We start from the raw sequence: 8,202 nt of genomic DNA on the forward strand, positions 1-8,202 counted from the left end.
AATAGAACATAATTACTGATCAATCAAAGTCACTTTAAACCAATGGTTTTCAACTCGCGACAACTTTGCCCACAAGGGACGTTTGACAGTATCTGGAACCACTTTTGATGATGGTGACCTAGGAGTGGGGGAGCAAGGGATGTTATTGACACCTGGTAGGTAGAGACTAAAGACATATCAAGCAGATAGTTGAATATTCATGTGTATAGCTAAGGGTAGAAGTCAACAGCGGAAATGTAAATTTAGGGGTCATCAGTTTAGAATTAAATTTACGGGACTGAAAGAGATTACCTCAGAAGTAAGTGCATATAAGGAAGAGAAAATATTACATAAGCTTTGCAAAAGATTATATTTTCCAAAAATGGCCCTAACAGCATTTCCCAGACCACTTAGTCATATACGATGTGACTCTTTAAGAAGTGGAATCTAGGGTCCTTCATCTTGAATCTGGGGAGGATTGTGGCTCACAACCAAATGAATGTAGTGCAAGTGATACCACATGACTTTCAAGACAAAGTCAGAAAAGGAAATGTGGCTTTCCCAAATGTTATTTGGGAAATTTGCACTTGAAGCCATGGGTAACGATGTAAGAAATTCAGCTCCCTAGGAGGTGCCATGCTTGAGGTGCTGAGTAACATGGAGGGGCCATGTGTAAGCTCTCCACCTGGCAATCCCAATTTTTTATTGCCTGGTAATATGCGGGAATCTGAGCACCGCAGCCAAGGGGCCAAGGAAAAGATGGGTCCAGTGTGTTGGCCCTTCTGCATCCAGCTCTCTGCACCCTACTTAGTGACCAGCCTCAGCATCTGGTCATCTTTTGGTTTCTTTGGAAACCAAAGAAAATATACTTTCCTTCTAATTATTCAGGTAGGGTAAAAATAAATTTTTAAATGATTATAGTTATTGCTTCTCGGCCTTTTGGCTAAGATCAAGTGTAAAATGATTATAGTTATCATCCGTGATCCTAGTTTTTCTTCTGTTTGCTTAGTGACAACAGGAGCTCACCGGTAGGACACTCGGTGCACCTCTGAGTATGTCACTGACCTGTCTTCCTGTCTGCCCACAAAGATTTCCACTCCCAAACACACACACATACACACACACACACACACACACACACACACACACACACACACTTTTATCCTGACACATCTATGAAGAAAATGGATTCATTGTCAATGCTATAATTTTCTGTCACCTATCTGTCTCCTTCATTACCTACATTTAAATTGTCAAGTCCCAGCTGTAAAAACAAGTTTCTCTGTTTACATACATTTCTGTATCACCAAGGGCTAATATCAACTATCAGAATACGCTCAGGAAATCTCGAAATCTTTAAAATTGGTTCAGATTATTTCATGTTTGTAATTATTATAAACATATCCATCTACAAGGCTACTAAGATGGGATAAGAACTAAATTTCATGGACCAGGAAGAAGATGCTTGTTTATCTCACTTCTGTTCTGCCATATGTAATGCTAATCATGAAAGTCCTGCCAAAAAAAATCAAAGGAGTACCATGAGAAACATGTGCCACCCTTATGAAGCAGCATTGTAGAGTTTCATATTATTAAATTTTTTAATGTTTATTTTTGAGAGAGAGAGAGTGAGAGAGGGGCAAAGAGAGAGGGAGACAGAGGTTCTGAAGTGGGCCCTGCAATGACAGTAGCAAGCCTGATGCAGGGCTGAACTCACAAACTGTGAGATCATGATCTGAGCTGAAGTCAGATGCTTAACCAACGGAGGCACCCAGGCGCCCCTGAAATTTCATATTGTATGTTACTCTGTTGGCTAAATTCTTAGATTTGGAATAATCAGTTATGAACTATTTCTGTATAATAGAAGGTAACTAATCTAATAGAAAGTCTACAAAATTATTTATGTCATTTGTAAAATTACTGAGTATCCAATGGTGTGACCATAGTGACGTGTTTATAAACGAGCATTTAGAAAAAACTAAGTACTAAGAAATTATTTCAAAAGTAATTATAAGTCCCAAGCTATTGTTTCGACTTCCCCTATAAAATCAATTTAATAGTGGCCATTGCCGATCTTACATTTTCATTTCCAGATGCATGAATGGAGATGGTGGCAGCTTCAGAAAAATTATATTGAATGAAAAAAAAGAAATAAATTTTCACTAAAGAGTAAAACCAAAATTCAAGCAAAATGAAGACTGGTCAATAGGAAAAAAAACAATCCCAACTTGCTGTTTCTCTAGCATATGAAAATTTCTGAGAGTTTTAGGAAAAGTCTGATTTTGCATTTGTAAAGTGGATAGCACACTTTATGAGTGAAATTGCTAAAGTCCCACCAGCTGCCCAGTCAATCCCCATACCTCCTCCCTCCCTCCCCAAAATAATTCCTATCACTCTTCAGCGTGTTTACACAATATGAGAGATAAAGTACATAGTAGGAAAGGTCATAAGAAAGTAAAAGTTTAATTCCACCACCCCTCATTTGCTTTCCACCTCTTCTAAAAGTAATTCCTTCCAAGGTATTGTTGGGAATAAATGAGATCTGAACAAGAACATTAACTTATGTTTCCTAATCACGTCAAAGGAAATGTGTTCTCTGGGTGTGGTTACACACATGCATTAACGTGACCAAAAAATAATAATCCAAATTTAAAATTTTTTCAGAGTACAATCTAATTATGCATGAACATTTAATTTCACACACACAGTCTTAACAGAAGTACAATTTGATTTTATTGTTCTATTTTTTTATGCATAACATCAAAATATCCGTTATTTGGTCCTTCACGATAATTTCCGACATACAAAAAGAAATCTGGAGAATTTGGATGGAAGTAGCTTTTCTCTTGAATTATTAAAATAATTGCTATCATTTCTCAATGATCCAATTAATACCAATGAAAAAAATCTTCATTTATTGTTGCTCTATCACACAACATATCAGCATTTATTTTTTAAGACATGGTCTCAGCTACCAAGTGGAAATTATAATTTTCAGAATCTGGAAGTTTTTATCTTTGTAAAATATATGGCTTATTTTATTACTCTTATTATTTTATTATCACTATTTTATATTTTATTATTAGTATTATTATTTATTAGAAATACTTTGTAATATCTATTTACACAGTTAGGTGTTTCAGAGTATTAAAACAGCATATATATTTTATATCTCATTTGATAGTGGAAACCCACTCACATTAGGTAAAATAGGTATTATCCTCACTTGACAGGTTATGAAATTGAGCCAGAGATGAAGGATCTTCCCCAAGAGCATGTAACCAGCTTTGGATAACTCACGATCAGAACCAGCTATCCTGAAACCAGTCCATATCCTTGCATTGACCTCCAGATATTGTCACTCTGTTGGGGCAGAGGTTAATTCTTCATTTTAATTAGTTTAGCAATTTGTCATAGTTTAACAAATGCAAATAATTTAAAATTACAGAAAATTAAGTCAACAGACTTCTGAGAATTTTGAGAAGAAACTCATAACCAGAGAGTAGTTTCCTATACCAGAAACTGCTGCAGAATGAGCATGCAGTGACCAGAAAGAGAAAAGGAACCTACAAGTTTTGTTTTCACATAGTCTTCAAGTTCCATTTTACAGAAACTTGTACTCAATAATAATTTTATTTAACATCTAGATTGACTACAGTGAAAACTTGTTCCCATTTTTCAAAGGAAGGAGCTCTTGGAACACTTAGGGGAAAGCAACAGATAGCATCTCTCATGACTTTATCAAGGCTTTTGCTTCAGGTCTGCATGATAAAGTCATCAATGAACTGGAAACACGGTCTGGGTCACACATGATCGAGAGCTGCACAGTTAATGAGTGGTTATCATTGGCTCAGTGTCAACGGGGTGGGAAATGAATAGAAAATCCCAAATGTAAATTTGTTTAACATTTGCCATCGGTGACCTAGAGAAATGGAGAGCTTATTTAAGTTTGCAGCTGGATAAGATAGATGTTCTTTCTGGCAGTAAAAATTTCAAAAATGAAGAGAAGGAGTACAATAGAATCAGAATTCCCCATATCTTTGATTAATTGGAAAAAAGTAGTCAGGGAAATAATCAAGATCAATAGACCTAAGAACAGTAAAGTATCTGAAAATTACCTTTTGATGTCTGCTTCTGTAACCCAAGTTCACAGAGGGTACACACATCCAACACACACACACACACACACACACACACACACACACACACACACAAGGTATACTAAAGCAAAATGGAATTCAGATGAGAAAAATTGTGGCGATATCCAGCGTTTTATAATTTTCCTTTCTTAAAGTAAGACTCAGAAACTTCTAATTAGGGAATACTTTTCCATAAGTAGTGTTGTTGTATGTGTGTTTACCAATTCAATGAAGCCTATATACTTTATGACATGGTACAGCCCCTGGGTAAAACAAAAGTATGAGAGGTAGGAGAGCACATTGTCATTTTTTCTTTAGAAAATAGATTTAAAACATTAAGTCATCAGGCCAAGATTATGCAAGGAATAAGGTACACAGTAATGTGTTTAAAATAAAATATAAAAGTTGTTTAATGTAGTGTTTATGCTTCTCAAATGGACAGTTCTGCCTTATTCTAGGATAGATCTTTGGAAACAATACAAAATGTTTGAAAATGACAAATCTCAATCCATGAAACAGAATAGATGATAGAGAACACTAATCACATAATACTGAAAACTTTTCTATCTAGATCTGCAAATGCTAAAATGAAGAATATTTCATTATTTATGGTCCAAAGTTTCTTTTCCTAAAAGTTGCCACAAGAATTTTTGGTGAAATATTCACATAAATTTTATTTAGTGTAAATTGAGACCATGGTGATATCCTGCAGGTCAGATAGAAAGGGCAAACAATAACTGCTTTTATTTAAAAAAATCGATTTCTGCTTATAGGTGGATTTTGCTATTTGAAGAGGGAGGGCAAAATGACAATTTTTTTTTCATCTCTGTATCTGTCATGAACTAGGAGAAATGTAACTTTTCTGTAAAACAACACATTTTTGCTCTCTCATCTAGTACCAAGACAGACACTGTAAAATGTGCCTGTTTTTAGAAAATAGCCTAGAATTGATTCAGTCATTTTATTTGATAACTAGAAAAGTTTATATCTGTACACTGTTCCCATGGACTAGACTACTTAAAAGTTCACTCACTTAGTTTGGAGGTACCATATATAATATGTGATGAAACATTTCTGTCTTTAACCTTTGAAATACCCTCATTTTACTTTATTTTTAAATGCTTATTTATTTATCCATTTATTTATGTATTTATGCATTTATGCATTTCTGTATTTATTTAGAGAGAGCACGCACAGGGTAGGGGCAGAGAGAGAGGAGGGAAAGAATCCCAAGCAGACTCCACACTGCCAGCACAGAGCCTGATGAGGGGCTCAATCTCAAGCACAGTGATATCATGACCTGAGCTAAAACCAAGAGTTGGATGCGTTACTGACTGAGCCACCCAGGTGCCTCTGAAATACTCTTATTTTAAAGCAGACCTTATATAATGCTCTGTGCATGTGTGTTTGTCTGTGCATGTGTGTGGAGATCTGTATATACCATACATACATACATACTTCATGTATGTAGAGATCTCTATATATCATATGTTTTGTATGTAGAGATATATTTCCATGTATGTGATCGACAGAGGCATTCCTTCACTAGATTCTATTTTCTTTCATCTGATTGGCCAGTCTCTGACTCCAAATCTCTGCTTGGGAGTCTAGAATTTAAATTTCAAGAGTTTTGGCCATTAGTGAAAATTTTAGAATTTCATACATGTAATTCCATGGAAGAAATAAAGTGGTTTGGAACAATTGCAATACATGAACATTGTATTAACTTCATTGTTTCATGAAACATTTGAAATTTTTTAAAGTTTATTTCTTTATTTTGAGCGACAGAGTGTGTGCGTTGAGTGGTGGAAGGGCAGACAGAGCAGGAGAGAGAGAATTCCAAGGAGGCTCTGCACTGTCATTTGGAGCCCACCTTGGGGCTCGATCTCACAAAGTGTGAGATCATGACCTGAACTGAAATCAAGAGTTGGACACTTAACTGACTAAAGCACCCAGGCACCTCTTCATGACAAATTTTAAAGGAAGGCGGCAAAGATGATGTGTAAACACTGGGGTTACCCTGAAACTTCTCAGAATTTTTAATTGAAGAATTTATAAAATATGTATGTTCTGAAATATTTTTAAGAAAGCATGGGATGTCATATCACATCACATTAATTTTCTAAGTATCTCATCAAAGTATAGAAACAGAAATTGCCACATATGCTAACAACATGCCATTGGTTTTCTTGACAAAAACAACCCTCCCTGAAATCAGCTTCAAATATTAAATACATCACATCTCTGCCTGTATTTCATTGGTAACTCTGCCATTCCTGATTTTTCCCAAGTATTTTTAAATCTAGTCCTAGCTTTACAGATAGCAACCACTTGTGGTAAAAAGTTATGTCAAATTAAAGCAAATAAACTGTACTTTTAAATGTTTATCTAACTAAGGGACCTTGGGTGGCTGAGTTGCTTGAGTGTCTGAGTTTGGCTTAGGTCGTGATCTCACAGTTTGTGAGTTCGAGCCCCATGATGGGCTTGCTGCTATCAGTGCAGAGGCTGCTTTGGATTTTCTGTCCCCCTCTCTCTCTGCCCCTTCCCTGCTTGTGCTCTCTCTCAAAAATAAATAAATCTTAAAAAAAAAAAAGTATCTCATTCAGATTTCCAGTGAGTCCCCTTTACCTTTTGTATGGGTTTACTAGGCCTGCTGTAGCAAAGTACCACAAACTGGGCAGTTTTAACAACAGAAATTTATTGTCTCACAATTCTTGAGGCTAAAAGTCCAAAATCAAGTGTCAGCACTCCGTTCCTTCTGAAGCCTGTGAAGGAAGGATCTGCTCCAGGCCTCTCTCCTTGGCTTATAGATGGTCATCTTCTCCCTGTGCTTCTTCACACAGTCTTTTTCCTATATGTGTGTCTGTCTCCAAATCTACCCTATTTATAAGGATACCAGTTATATTGGATTAGGGCCTACCTTAATGAACTCATTTTAAGTGGATTAGCTCTGTAAAAATCCTACTTCCAAATAAGGTCACAAAAAGCTACTGGGGCATCAAGCTTGGGAAGATGGTGGAGAAGGAGGACCGTCAGTTCTCCCTGTCCCACCTTTACAACTAGATCTCATCCGCATCCCAGTCAATAAACCAGACAATGATCCAAAGACTGGCAGAACAAACTCCACAGTTAAATACTGAGAAGAAGCTGCATCTGAAAGGTTAGAAAGTCAGAAAGGTGACGAAGGCTGGCTGCAAGTAGATGGGAGCTGCACTCACAGAGAGGGCAGAGAAGTGGGGCCTTCGCACCAGGGAGATCACACAGGGAAGACTAATCCCCATGAAGTTTGGTTTTAAAAACCAGAGGGGCTGAGTTCCGTGAGTTTCTAAAACCAGTGGGACTTGAGGCCTAGAGACCTAAAGTCAGCTGACTTGGCACTGGGCAAACTGGGAGGGTGAAAGATATCTGGGTTGCTGCCCTTAAAGAGTCAGCAACCTGAAAAAAGAGGCACCATAAAAACGGCAGTTTACACAATGCCAGGGGCAAATGGGAGATAAATCTGTTCATACAGGTTTCAGAGCATACTGGGGGACTTCTCTGAAAATGAGGGAGCTAGCAGGCACTGTCTCCTCCTATACCCCCAGCATAAATCCAGGGCCACCTGCAGGAAGGGTGGCTGCACAATATTTGCTACCTAACCTGCTAACAGTTCTCAATGTCCACTCCATGTCTGTTAGCCTCCACCCTAGGCTCAAGGCAAAATTTCTCAGTGTGCGCTATGCCCAGCCACCAGTTGCACAGCTGCCACCGTGTTGCACCCAGCCCCGCACCCCCAGCCACCATCACAAGCTGGACCAGCCGTGCCCAGCCATCACTATAGCTAAGCCCAGCCTCACACCTCTAGCTGCCTCAGCACTTCAAGGGATCTGACAGAGGACCAGTGGCCCAGCGCAAACTTTGCCAACACTACCACTCCACTCCCACTTTCCCAAGCAGGCGTGACCCCTCAGCGCTGGCCTGCCTTGTTCCCACTAGCACCATATGGAGCAAGCGCCGCCCACGATGGGCAGAGAGTCAGTGTAGATGAAGGCACTGAAAGGAAAAGTGACTCACAGCAGCAGGGTGTAAGCAACACACACAGGAT

At 38.2% G+C, this 8,202-nt stretch overlaps 1 pseudogene; it reads left to right on the top strand.

Moving 5' to 3' along the window:
- The first annotated feature begins 902 nt into the window (after positions 1–902).
- Positions 903–1,049, top strand: LOC122218874 (annotated as a pseudogene).
- The last annotated feature ends 7,153 nt before the right edge of the window (positions 1,050–8,202 follow it).

This window comes from Panthera leo, chromosome B1, assembly GCF_018350215.1.
Source record: "Panthera leo isolate Ple1 chromosome B1, P.leo_Ple1_pat1.1, whole genome shotgun sequence".
Taxonomy (NCBI): Eukaryota; Metazoa; Chordata; class Mammalia; order Carnivora; family Felidae; genus Panthera; species Panthera leo.